Consider the following 14,520-nt stretch of genomic DNA (forward strand, 5'->3'; position numbering starts at 1 on the left):
ATTGGGACATAGAGTTCCATAAACTTTGCATAGGCTTCTGCATGCAACCTGCATAGGCTAATTTAGAAGTATAATTACAGGTAGGTATCCGTGTTGGTCTGACGTAGTCGAAACAAAAAATAAAAAAAATTCATTCCACTAGCACCTTAGAGACCAACTAAGTTTATCTATGACAAACTTAGTTGGTCTCTAAGGTGCTACTGGAAGGATTTTTTTAAAAAAAAAATGTTAAAGGTATAGGTGCAAATTAGACATAGTTATCATAATTTAAATCAAAATACATATCTCATGATAGTGGGGAAAACTATGGCTTGTGTGCAAACTGCTGATGGGCAACTTCAATGCCTGCCTCTGTTTTCCCTTCTATTAACTGAACAGAACCAAACTGAGGACACCTTCAAACAGAGGACTGTGCTCTGTAAATTAGAATACTGCAGCAGTAAAGTCACAGAGTGCAACAGAGTAAGCTGTCTGGTTGCCCAGCAGAGAAGAGCAGTACAATAGGTAAAGGTAAAGGAATCCCTGACCATTAGGTCCAGTCGTGACTGACTATGGGGTTGTGGCGCTCATCTCGCGTTATTGGCCGAGGGAGCTGGCGTACAGCTTCCAGGTCATGTGGCCAGCATGACAAAGCCACTTCTGGGGAACCAGAGCAGCACTCGGAAACACCCTTTACCTTCCCGCTGTAGCCGTACCTATTTATCTACTTGCACTTTGACATGCTTTCAAACTGCTAGGTTGGCAGGAGCTGGGACCGAGCAACTGGAGCTCACCCCGTCACGGGGATTCAAACCGCTGACCTTCTGATCGGCAAGCCCTAGGCAAGCCCTAACCCACAGTGCCACCCGCGTCCAATGCAATAGAAACAATACAATAGAAAGTGGAATATATAAATGTGACTTCTACAATGGGAAGCCTTCTTTTTTTGTGTCTTGCTGGCACACAACCATGGTAGAACTTATGTAGGTGATACCTTAAACCAAATGTTGTTGGACTACACCTCCCACCATCCGTGACCATTCTCTAAGCTGGCTGGGGGATGACTGGAATTGATGTTCAATAACAACTGGGTACTAAAGATAGAATAACTATGTTCTAAGAGGTCTTGCTAATGTTTACTTCTCTGCTCATGCATGGAACCCGGATCTGCTAGCCAGATATGCCAGTGTGTGAGGAGCCTTACATGAAGCCATAGTCAAGTAGCAATTCAGCTAGGTAATTTTAGATTTTGGTCTTAAGAGCTCCCCTTTTAGATATGTATTACTTACAGCACAAAACTGCCAATATGTATGCTTAAGTTTTGAATACTGTTAATTAACGATAACCATTACAAACCAAATACTCCCTTTAAATTATATAAGATATAAAGATTGATCTTGTATCTACAGTAACCCATGCTCTTTTTCAGGGAACCAACAAAGCGGTTTGCTATGACAAGGTGCAATGACGCAAACCTATTTCACACTGGAGGTTACCCTTGTTAGTTATAGTCTACATTTTTGCAAAATATGCATACTCCTGCTTTCATATATGTTAGTGGAACTCCTGGAAAATACAAATTACATAGACCTGAATGCTATTCTGAGCTCAGCTAATCAGCAGAGAGGAGAGAGAAATCTGAAATCTGCATTCAGGTAATGATGGTGTGTGTGTGTGTGTAAAGATATATATACCTTTCTGTGCATGTGTGTGGGGTGTAATTTTGGACACACAGACACACAAAACTGCATCTCACACACACACACACAAAAGGTATCAGTAGACTCAGGGTGCCTGTAAGGTGTGCAGGTAAGCAAAAAAAACCTTTCAGAGAAAAAAAATCTAACAGCTCTATAATAACTCGGTGACACAGAATGTTGGCTGCCTGAGTATGAATAAAATAGACAATCAGTTGGGAGGGGAAATAGAATGAAGTAGCTGGAATAGGACAGAGAAACACAGAAAGAACTGTCTCAGTTTTTTAAGACCAACTAAGTTTTCATTTTGGTATGAGCTTTTGTTTCAGTTTTTTAAGAAGTTGTAAATAAATAAAAATAAAATAACTACTCAAGAAAGAAACTTGCAATTATGTTACTTTTCCATAAATCTATCAAGCTAAATTCCTAATAAATGTGTTACATTATTTATACCCAGGTGGCGCTGTGGGTTAAACCACAGAGTCTAGGGCTTGCTGATCAGAAGGTTGGCGGTTCAAATCCCTGCAACGGAGTGAGCTCCCGTTGCTCGGTCCCAGCTCCTGCCCACCTAGCAGTTCGAAGGCACATCAAAGTGCAAGTAGATAAATAGGGACCGCTCCGGCGGGAAGGTAAACGGCGTTTCCATGCGCTGCTCTTGTTCGCCAGAAGCAGCTTTGTCATGCTGGCCACATGACCCGGAAGCTGTCTGCGGACAAACGCTGGCTCCCTCGGCCTATAGAGCGAGATGAGCGCCACAACCCCAGAGTCCAACCCCAACTGGACCTGATGGTCAGGGGCCCCTTTACCTTTACCCTTTACTATTTATATGTATAATAAACACAAAATAAATAAGATAGCAAATGTCAACTGTTTAGGATAGGTCACTTCCTAATTCACACAGGGATTTATGCTCTTAGACATCAGTGGAGAAGATAAATAAATGTAGCGCGGATTGGAAACAAACTGTGTTCTCTCTCAGACACAACCTAGATATAAGAGTTCCTGCTCTAACTCAGTTTTTATGTATTGTGAAACATTCAAAAAACAAAAAGCCCACTATTATAGCAAATTCCAAAGCAAATGCACTTCATAGGGGTTGTTGCTGCAGTAATGGCAGCTGTGTTGTGTAATTCATACTGAATACTGCAGATCAGTCTCTGGCTGATTTATGTCAGCCCTGCACTGGCTATTACAGGTTGAGAGTTGTGCTGGAGCTGAGTGAGTAGCTTACAGTAACCTTGCTATTTTATCCATTGCTTTTTTTCACCGCATTACAGAGAGAGTAGTATACAATAAGCCTGCAGTATAGTTCACTATTGTACTAGTAGTGCAAGAAGAAGAGTTGTGCTGAGAGAGTATAGCTTACAGCACCCTTGCAATGTAGTCCACAGTTGATACTCCAGGCCACAGCTGGGGCTACTTAAATTGCCCCTCCACATCTCTTTCTAGGCCAAATCAAGTACTTAATAATTGCATGAAGACATCTCACGTTCCATTGACTTGCCTGTAGACTGGTTGCACTATTTTAACATTTAAAAGCAATAAATAAGACCCAAATTAGAGTAGGGATTAAACTGTGCGTGCGTGCATTTGTTTTAAGCCACCTCAGCAACGCATTCAGGCAAAACACACATACCAGGGAAGCACTGCAACTAGGTCTTGCTTATTAAAATAGTAACAGTGAATCCTGTTTCAAAGGTACCTGAATTTCTTGTGAATACTAAGTGCTCTTTTGTTTATCCTCCCACTGATAACTTTGATGAGAAGTTGTTGCTTCCATTGCAAGCTGACAATTGTTTGCGCCTTTGTCTGGAGTATAGGTTGAAACACAGTTGAAATCATATTAAGGTTTGTCAATTTCTTAAGTGCCAACGTGAGTTATATTGGTTCCTGCTGTTTAGGGTTGAGTTAAGCTCAGGACTTTTTTTCAGCTGGAACTTGCCAGAACTGAGTTCCAGCACTTCTCAGGGGGCTGCCATTGTCGGCATAAGAGAACAAGGGAGTTCTGGCCCCTCTTTTTCTAAAAAATAGCACTGTTTATTTGGTTTCAAAAGTAATGGCCTTGCATTTGTATGGTTCTTAAACACCTCCTAACCTTCTGTGAATTGGAGTCTGCTACTAGCATCAGGGACCCAGGGACCCAGGTGGCGCTGTGGTTAAACCACTGAGCCTAGGGCTTGCTGATCAGAAGGTCGGCGGTTCGAATCCCTGTGACGGGGTGAGCTCCCGTTGCTTGGTCCCAGCTCCTGCCAACCTAGCAGTTCAAAAGCACGTCAAAATGCAAGTAGATAAATAGGAACCGCTACAGCGGGAAGGTAAACGGCGTTTCCATGTGCTGCTCTGGTTCTCCAGAAGCAGCTTTGTCATGCTGGCCACATGACCTGGAAGCTATACGCCGGCTCCCTCGGCCAATAATGCGAGATGAGCGCGCAACCCCAGAGTCGGTCACGACTGGACCTAATGGTCAGGGGTCCCTTTACCTTTACTAGCATCAGGAGACAAGCAGACTCATCACTGTTATATTGTGCTCCATTGTACATTGTTCAGAAGGGACCCTAACCTTCCAGAGAGATTTTATGGGGACATAGGGGTTTAGGGGGGGGGAGGGAGAGGGAACTTCCCTTCTATGAACTTCTTTAATTTCACTTATCTCAGGATCCATGCCATCATAGTTTATCCCTTGACTCACATATAAAGAGGTATGATTATATATAATACATCTGAGCAATGACTAAAAGTAAACATGAACCTATCAGGTTTTATTATGAATATATATTTTTAACACTGGTTTTTTCAGTTAAAGGATATATTAAGATTACATTATCTTGTATTGCTTTCCTTGCATATTTTTTCAGTAGTTTAATGTTCTTCTGTTTCATTTGTTTCAATTTACTCTTATTTTTTAATATATGGGATTCTAAAGTGAGTATATTGCACTTTTTGTTTTCATATTTCTTTTTTAACATAGTACTGTATTCACCTAATTTATTCACATAGTATTCTTTTTAAACATAGTATTCACCTAATTTATTCACATAGCTATATGATTAAATAGTAACCATCAGTAGACAATCCATTTAATTTTCTTTGTTTAAAAATACTTAAGTCTGTTGTTGAGTGAGACAATTTATTCAAACAATCTTATAAATATCATATTTAATAAAGAGCAATCCAAGGCAAAGAGAGCAAATGTCTTTATCCATAAGCAACCAGATGAGAAATGGATTTTTATTCAGTCAAATCTTTTTAGTCAATGAAACAGCACTTTCATGCATACTGCACTCAAGTGATAATTAATATAGTCTAATTCAGGACATGATGCTTGAATTGATGTACTGTCATCGATACCCCATGTTAGAATCAAACCTTGACAGGGGTTTAATACCCTGGAACAGGTCATCATATGATAATACTTCTTTTGCTTTTCAGTATTTGTCTTCAGCCAAGCAAAGTATTACAAGATGGGTTAAAAAAAAGGAAATAATTACAAATGAAGAATGACGCAGGCTGTGAATAGAACATATGTTAGGCTAGGCAGAGGCATCAGTGAATTATATCATTTCATGATGAAGCGGCACTGGGGCTGAACGGACCTATTTTAAACCTTGATGTATTTTATCTCTACTGTATTTGGACTGTCATCTTTGGAGAAAGACTTTGTGTAATTGAGAGTCAACTCCAATCTGCATGACTTGAGCATGAAGTGTAGGCTAGATGAACAGTATTATGGAAGAAAGGGAAGCATCTAATAAGGTATAAATGAGTTATAACCTGTTATACCATAGACTTTCAGCCATATCTTGTAAAATACTATTTTCAGATATATTAATTTCAAATATGATGCTCATAATATAATATTTTAAAATTATTTCAATTACACACTGTTTTTGTTATATTGTTATAATATGCTATAATTTGCATATCCCTCTTTAGAAAGACTTAAAAATAAATTTAAAACATGAGGCTGTGTAGTACTGAAAAAATTACTTTGAATCAAACAAGTCTCGGTTGCTTGAGTCAAGTGGTGGGGCAAAAATGTTTAATTTTTTAAAAAAAATATATATTGTATTTTAATATTTTGCTGGAAACTGCCCAGAGTTGTTTCATCATCATTGTCATCTCTCAAGATTAACAAGTTGAATATTATGAAGGCACTTGAAGGGTTTAGAATATAAAAACCTAAGTTTCTTTAGAGAGATATCCCCCAAGAAATAGCATACAATAGAACAAAAATGGTTCTGAGGTATCAGTCCTGTGATTCTGTGACATAGTTTGAAGCTGTATGTGCTGCTTTCTGATCTTTGGGGGGCGGGCGGGGGGAGTTCACAGGAATTCTTAGTCTGAGTCATAAAATACGATCTTATCGCTTCTTGGCCTTTTAGCTAAGATCAAGTGTAGTATCTGCTCTTATCAGTTTAATAAAATACGATCTCAGAATTAATTATTAAGTAGGATTTTTTTTTCTAATAGACTTTCCTGCCATGTTTTCAGTGGCTAGGTACCAAAATGGTGACTTCTAATGAGCAAGTGTTTCGTGTTCTTTTTCTCTCTCAGAAGGCAAGTCAGTATTACTCCTATTTTACAAATGAGAAATGGAGAAAGATATAGTGACTTGGCCAAGGTTACGCAGCAGTCCAAAGATTGAGCTAGTCTTGAACCCAGGCACCTACGCACATTATCCCCTGGCATATAATGGCTCTTAAAAACTAGGTGCAAACATTAGGTAAAACACGATAGGTAAAACACTGCATATCATGTCAAAGGCAAGATGTACTATTTGGTTTTCCTTCTTCCAGTGTGGGAAGGACTTAATGTAGAACATCTCCTATAAGGGAAATATAATTGAACTTGCTGTCAGAAGTGCAAGGAGGAAATGTTAAAAATCTGAAGCTATTCTGTAAAGACTAACCCCAAGCCATAATCTCTGAACAACTTTTACTTTCCTCAAATGTTAAGGATATGTGATATATGTATATAGATATATATGTTTTGATATAGATGATATTTATGTTATATATTTTGTCCTATTAAGAGGGGTTTATAAAAGTTTTTTTGTAAATAATCAGCTACTCATAATTAGTAATATGAAGTGGGAGGTCTATTGATGTACTTGCTTGGGGCTCTTGTTTTTTTCTAACCATTCACCAGCCCCAAGTTCCACTAATTTAAAATTCAATGGTACTTCTGCTAGGAGTGTCTTTTGAGTACTGAACTATTGATCTTCTCTGGAAGCTCTTTTGAAAAAAGGATAAATACACGCCTGTCAGATGGTGAGCTTGGGCAAGACATGCTCTCTCTCTCTCTCTCTCTCTCTCTCTCTCTCTCTCTCTCTCTCTCTCTCTCTCTCTCTAGCACTCTTAAGGTTTTCATTTAGTTGCTATAGTATGCTTCATCCTGAAGTATGTTCCACTGGTCAGAACCTTTAGTTCATCCGCTCTTATTTTATGACAGAAAATCATAATATGTTTTGCATTTGCACACAAAAAACCCCTCAACTACAATAGCAAAGGAAGAAGCCTGTGCTTTAGAGAGTCCCCTGGCTAAATTCTCAGAATGTATACCTGGCTAAATTCTCAGAATGTATATCTGCATTACTGACAAGTGAGGTATGACATAGTAGTAAGAGTAATAAATTATATGGTTTTACAGTGAAGAGACATCAGGCTGGAGAGATTGAGACAAGGCACTGTATCAATGATGTGCACTGGGCCATTGCAACCCCTGTTAGTTGTTTAAGCCTATCCTCATCTAAGAGCATTGAGGGCAAGGTCCTCTTCAGACCACCAGCCAAAACACAGCAATGGAGCTGGGCATCTTTTTAGTATCCTTGGAGAGACTGCTATGTGTGTCTCTAAAAGGTTTTAAAGGGAATTGGCTAGGCTTTGGGTAATTAATTTCTCAACAATCTGTTGATTGACAGGGCATGTAACTTACATGGAGGGTAACATGTGAATTGAATATGAATTGAATATTCAGGAAGGGGAGTTGTGGTGGAAAGCTCACTGAATACGTCAACTCAATACGCTGCAGTGGTTGAAAATTCAAATTCAGTGTAAGAAACTATTAGGAAAGATTGAGAGTAAAAAAAGAAAGTATAATGAGGCCACTAATCTATGTCATGATTACACTGCAAATTCTGTGTGCAGTTGTAGCCACTTAGTATAAAATATTTTTTATCTGGTAAATATTTTACTTTGGTAAAAAAGGGGGACCAGGATTGTCCCCACTTTTAAATGAAATTTTAGAAAGTTCATGAGGAACCTTTGGAGGGTTGCATGCCAGTGTTGGGCAAATGGGCAATGGTGTCTTGAACTTGAATGCACTAATGCAGGAAGCTACATAGTGCAGAAAAGAACATTCCCTTTTCTGTTTATAGTTCTGGTTGGGCACAAAATTACCTTGGTTGCCCTAATGGTGGCCCATACTGAGAGAAGAGGGGTACTGTGACCCTACTAATTGTCCTTGATGTTTCAGGGCTATTTTTCTGCTACTTTCACTTGCTTATTTTATGCTGCTACTGCTACTTTGTTTGTTCCAAAAATTGACATTTGACTGTACATTGCCCTGAGGGTTAAAGTGTGATAAGGTAATGTATACTTTTTAAAAAAATAAAAAAATGAATAAATATTTGACTGTGGGAACTTCTCCAATATTAAATCTTTCATGGTATGGGAAAGTAAGGTAAAGGTACCCCTGACCGTTAGGTCCAGTTGCAGATGACTCTGGGGTTGCGCACTCATCTCACTCTATAGACCGGCGTTTGTCCGCAGACAGCTTCCGGGTCATGTGGCCAGCATGAGAAAGCTGCTTCTGGCAAACCAGAGCAGCGCACGGAAACACTGTTAACATTGTTTAAATATAGCAGTGTGTCTATTGAACATTTGCCTGGCGAACCAAAGCAGCACATGGAAACGCCATTTACCTTCCCGCCAGAGTGGTACCTATTTATCTACTTGCACTTTGCTGTGCTTTTGAACTGCTACCGGTAGGTGGGCAGGAGCTCGGACCAAGCAACAGGAACTCACCCCGTCGCAGGGATTCAAACCACCGACCTTCTGATCGGCAAGCCCTAGGCTCAGTGGTTTAGACCACAGCGCCACCCGCGTCTTGGGAAAGTACTGTGCTCAAATAGCCACTGGTCCTCCCCTTTTGTAAACTTCTTCACTTCACAGTAAGGGTGATGGAAACAGCATGTGGGAAGCTCTAAGGCCTGCTCCAAACATTTGTTTGATCAGGGTCAAGATAGTCTGGTAATGGATAGTTAACAAAGATAATTTCCTTAAAATCTAGTATTTCCCTCCAGGCAGATGTGTGATTTAATTAGCATAGATTATAGATTTCATTGGAATTTATTTGGAAATAATGAGAGTAGTGAGGCACATGTGAGTGAGAAATAAGGAAATTATAGCCATGATGGACTCAAGTATTAGGTATCTGTAAAATGGGGTAGGCAATCTTTATTCTTTGAGGGGTACATTCCCTCCAGGGATTACACTGGTAGGATGAAAGAATGGAACTGCTTTAGGAAATGTTGGGGGACATATAGATTGAATTTGAGGTTACATGCAGCTCCCCATCTGCAAGTAGCCCACCTGTACTGAAACAACAGCCAAAAGCACCTTGAGGTGTTGATTTCCATCAGAACTGCTGCATGAAATCTTCCACCAATGCTACTTAGCATAACACTACCACCAACCAAATTTACCTAGGTAGAGTATTCTTAATGCAGCCATGGATTCTCTCAGTGTGTGGCTGAGCCACATCCAAGTCCTTGCAGAGCTGTTTTCTCTTTTTGTTGTGCCAGCTCCAGATTGGTGAAGCAGAGGAGTATGGATTGTGCCCCTCTCCAGCAAATGGGCCTAGTCAGTATCCAGTGGCTCCTTGGCTGGCTTTAGTCTGTCCCCTCCTTGTTTTGGGTTTTTGTGCCAACTAGCACCACCGGTCAATCCAAAACAGTCTGCAGCTTTGGAAAGCACAGTGGGAGTTTCTGCACTGGTTGCTAGATGAGCCCAGCAAAGCTTCTGACAAATCCTAGCTGCCCCCCTCCCACAAGCAGCTCAAATTAAGGGTTAGGATTGCTCCCTTCATGCATCATCTAGTTTAACCTCCAATCAACACTGGTTTGTAAGAAGCACTGACTGATTTTGATGTATTTTTAATCTTCTAATGAAAAGTTATTTGTTTTATTGAGCCTACTCCAAATCCTAAGAAACAAGTGTGGACTCTTATTAAGCCTAAAACAGGACTGTTTTAAAAAAGAACTGTCATTGACACAGTATTGCATGGGTGCCATAGTTGCCTTTGACTGGACTTAACTGTCCAGGGGTCCTTTACCTTTTACTTTCATGAAAACAAGCAGTTATATATTTTTGATTATCACTTTCAATGAAATGATTATGCATAGTGGTTCTGAACTGAGGAACAAACTTAGAAAAATGAAGGGCAGTACAGAAAGCTTTTAAATAAATACATAAACAAACTACCTGATGATTCATTTGCCCTGAGCAGAATGCAGAACTCTACACTATAATGACTCATACTGTCAAACTGAGAAATACACATTCTGTTATATGTTGCTGGAATTATTCTTACCAACTCCCCACCCCTTTGTATGGGTGTGTTTAAATTCATTCTTTAAAAAACATATTTATACAGAATTTAAATAGGAAATAACAAGAAAAAAGCATAGTATCAGCAAGCCAGTTACAAAACTGCTAATACAGTACTTAAAGAATTAGTAATTAGTGGTTTAACAATTGATGCAATCAGGCAATTAAACAATACTTTAAAAAAAATTATGGCTAGTATATTAATTCATTTGTTGTTATTTTGACTATCACGATGGCATACACACACACACACACACACACACACACACACACAAAATATTCAAGAACAGTGTTGACCAAAACATGCCTTTTCAATGATTTTGGAATCAGGCTGGTAGCCTTCCATCAAAAATCTGTTTTCCTTCCCCTTGGCTAACTTTAGGGAGTTCTTTCAAGACTCTCCTCATCCACACCCTGGCTGAATCTTGCATTTTGGCTGAAGCAGTTGCAGTTGCCCTATCTCTAGACTATTCCTCTCTTCAGCCAACATTTTGTTTGTCTCTGCTCAGAAGTGTCAAATTTGCTTGAGCCTTGGTTAGGTGCTAAATGGAGACCTGGAAATGGCTGAAAATGTGTAAGTTTTACATATTATTTTTTGCTTTTCATTCGTAAACCGCTTTGTGATCTTTTTTCACTTTACAGTTCACATAATGAAGGTTTAAAGTTGTTTTTAATTCTCTTCTCCTCCTTTGCTGTGCTGTTGGAGGACAGCAACCTATTCCACTTTTGTTCAGCTTCTAACGGATTCCCTTTCCAGATTCCATAGAGCAGCTGGTCGTATTTAGTGACCGTCTGCACCAGTACTCTCATCTTTTTAGCATTAAAATTAATTTTCCTCATCTTGGCATGTAAAGAACCTGAGTGTGCCCCTTACCTCATTACCTGAAATTTTACAGTGGCACCAACAGCAGGGGGATGTTGTGGGGCAGTTTTTTGGGGAAATCAAAAAGAGAAGCACTGGGAGCATTAGCATCCATAGAATTTGCCGAGGCAGCCCTTACACCCCCTAAATGTGATAACAAGTAGTTCCTCCTTGCTACATGCCAGTGGCCTGTCCTGTGCAGATAAATAAAATGTTGCGCTCAGTGACTATTTTGGCTTAGAGTTTCAGGAGAGGAAAGAGAGAGATGCTTTTCTGTATGTATCTAAAATCCACATCAAGTGTACATCACTAATTGGCGAGCTTTTTGGCAGTCTCCACATAGGGTTCAAGGACTGAATGGGCCTGCAGCTGATATACTCCCTCGGTCTTCTATGTGTATATGCAGACATGCACCATTTCTCAAAAAAATAACATTTGTTTTAATTTTATGAATGTATATCTTTCTAGCCTACTCAAGAAGGTAGTTTTCAAGAAGACAGTAAAAGCAAACCACATTAAAATCTCAGCACATAAAGAATGAAGCTTCTAAAATACTATTGCAACAGTAATCTTTCTCTTCAAAACAAAACAATTCCCTTATGCGCCTTTAGAGCAAGCCTACTCTGCAGATTTAGAATTTTATTTGCTCCTTTCCACACAATATCTAACTTCTTTCATTATTAGAACGGTGCACATCTTTTAAATATATATGTATGATGGGGTAGCATAGGAGGAAAAGTATTCTCAGAGAAATGCATGTCCAAGATAAGAGGAGCTTTAAAAGTCAGCAACAGCAACTAGAACCTGGAATTTTATTTAAATTTCAGGTCTATTAGCCAAGCTTTTTAAATTATGTACTATAAAATATAAGCTATTAAAGCAAACTGAATGTAAAAATGTTTCATGGATGTTAGCTGCTTCTACATCATTCCTGATTAACAATAGGGATTTTAGAAATGTATTAATACACTGAAAGATGGCTTACTGTCTCGGTGGCAGCAGCACCTATAGACTGGCGCCCGTAAGCAGAGGAGGGGGGGGAATATTCCTGCATAACTAGTGGGCGTCAACATCAGCCGCATGGAGTATCGGGACTCTCCTTCAAGTTAAATCTGAATGGGCCAATTTAGGGGGCAATCTTTTGGGGGCAGGCCTCATTGAAGCCTACCCTGCTTCACTCAGGTCCATCTCCAACCCATTTGAACTGGCAATGGACATGAGCATTCCTGAAGAGGCCAGCAAGTGGTCAAATAATTTTTGGCCGCTGAAGAGGCTGAAGATATTTTTTTCTGGCCATGGTCAGATGAAGAGGCCAAAGGTTTGTGGGTCCTTTCAGCCTGCTGCACTTCTAGGGAGGGCACTAACATGTTGGAGGGTAAATGGAAGAGACTTCCTCTTTCCTACAGTTGGAACACTGTTGCTGTTCCCGCCACTCCAGACCCTATTGGGTGCGCTATCAATTTGCACATGATACCAAATGGTTCAGTGCTGCTAAAACACAAAAGTGACTGAAAAGAGCTCACAAATGACCTTTCTAACCTGAGCAAAAGGCTGGTAAAATGGCAAATGTAATTCTAGGTAAACAAGTGTAAAGTGATGCATGCCAGGGCAACTTATATTAATTTCATGTATATGCTCATGGGGTCCGAAATAGCGGTGACTGGCTAGAAATGAGATCTTCGAGTCATAGCTCAGTGAAAGTGTTGGCCCACAATTATTATCCTAGCAGCCACTGTCCTTTGGAATAAAAGCTCTTATTTATATATCCTATCACTTTTAGAAGACATTCCTTATGACCTAAAGGTATATTTACTTAAAATTCAATTCGGAAAGTATTAGCTTTATTACAAGATCCCCCACAACACAGGCTCTCCACTTTCAGACACTTCAGAAAATAATAGTTATATTGCTGTGGTCTTTAAGTATAACCAGATAAAGTTGCAGCCTTTCAAGATAATATTTTCAAGGGGTGGAAAATTAAAATGGATAATATACTTTTCTACCTACCTAGGCTCTCCTTTTTATGATGCCTTGCTATAGCAATTTATTAATGCCAGTAATACTTTTTTTTTACTTTTTAAGTCTTCCCTTCCTTTTATGATAGTATCATTCCTCTGAGCCTCCAAGTTAGACATCTATATGTTACTGAAGATATTTCATGTTTCCTGGTATGCTTCCAGAGCTGTATCATGCAGTGAAGGTTTTATAGTCAGTGTGCAGTGCAGCAGATGTCATTCCATTTGCCTAAGTCCTGCTGACATTTGGAGATGTGGATTAATTGAGCTACAGAACGAAATTTAATTAAAATTAAATACAGACTTGGCCATTGTATCTGTTCATTTCCAGCACTCTAGTGTGTACATTTGCAGTCAGTGCCATAGTTAATTTGTTTAATCAGGATGCTATGTGGGAGAAGCTGTACTTTGTTTTAAGCTGAAAGACTGAAAGTATGGCAGGTGCCAAGCTGAGCAGTATCATCACAGTCTCTGTGAAAGGTGAGCCTGATATGTCTCTGGGAACCACTTGGAAAGAGCAAGATATTCATTTTCTGACACAGTGGAAGAAATAGCTACATAAAACAGGCAAGTTTTCAGAATGTTGTGAATTTACCTAAGGAACGTGCTCATTCTAGTTATCTTGCTTCTGATCCTGTAAATCATTCCTTACTGCTTAGGAGTCGTTTGGGCAACTACATGGTATATAAATTAATTCATTAATACATTAATAATAATAATAATAATAATAATAATAATAATTCCTCTGAGATAGAGGCTTGTAGAATCTGATGTAAGGTTGCTAGAGCCCAACCACAGGCCCAGAGTAAGTATTTTAGATGCTGGTGCACTGCTATTTCCTGCTTGCCCATAATCCCTTTGGTCCTGACATAGCACACTTGCCATTATGCTGATCTAACAGAGGCAGAAATAGTTGTCTTCCTATTTAGTGATACTTCAAGGTCTTTTTTGTTTTTCGTTGCTTTAAATGGTGAGGTTGGATGGTTTTATAATAATGAGTGTTACCTGCATGCAGCTGTTGGGCATCAAGGATGAGTACACATAGAATAAGCAATAGTTGTGCAGGCCAACACACATTCTAAATTTTGTCAGCTGATGATTCTGTAACCTACTCTGTTGTTTTTAGCTGTTTTATTTGTTTGACAGTGTAGTATGCAGTGTTGTTTATTTTATAATTTGTTCATTTGTTTCTATTTTATGTTCTGTGTTTTATATTCTGCACCCTACTCAATACCTGTATTGATAAAGGTCAGGTTACACATACAGTATATATAAATAAAATGTGTACATTGACAATAACTAAGGGTAAGAAGGATGAGGATATCCAAGCCAGAGGTTAGATCATGCTTCTGCTGCTA

General features: G+C 39.3%; 1 protein-coding gene and 1 pseudogene across 3 annotated transcripts in view; both read left to right on the forward strand.

Annotated features, from left to right (window-relative positions):
* The window catches only part of KIAA0825 (KIAA0825 ortholog), a 191,411-nt gene that overhangs the window by 112,240 nt on the left and 64,651 nt on the right, over positions 1 to 14,520 (forward strand). The gene's annotated exons all lie outside the window — the stretch shown is intronic.
* LOC118077040 (U2 spliceosomal RNA) lies at positions 6,039 to 6,153 on the forward strand (annotated as a pseudogene).

The sequence above is a fragment of the Zootoca vivipara genome, chromosome 11 (assembly GCF_963506605.1).
Source record: "Zootoca vivipara chromosome 11, rZooViv1.1, whole genome shotgun sequence".
Lineage (NCBI taxonomy): Eukaryota > Metazoa > Chordata > Lepidosauria > Squamata > Lacertidae > Zootoca > Zootoca vivipara.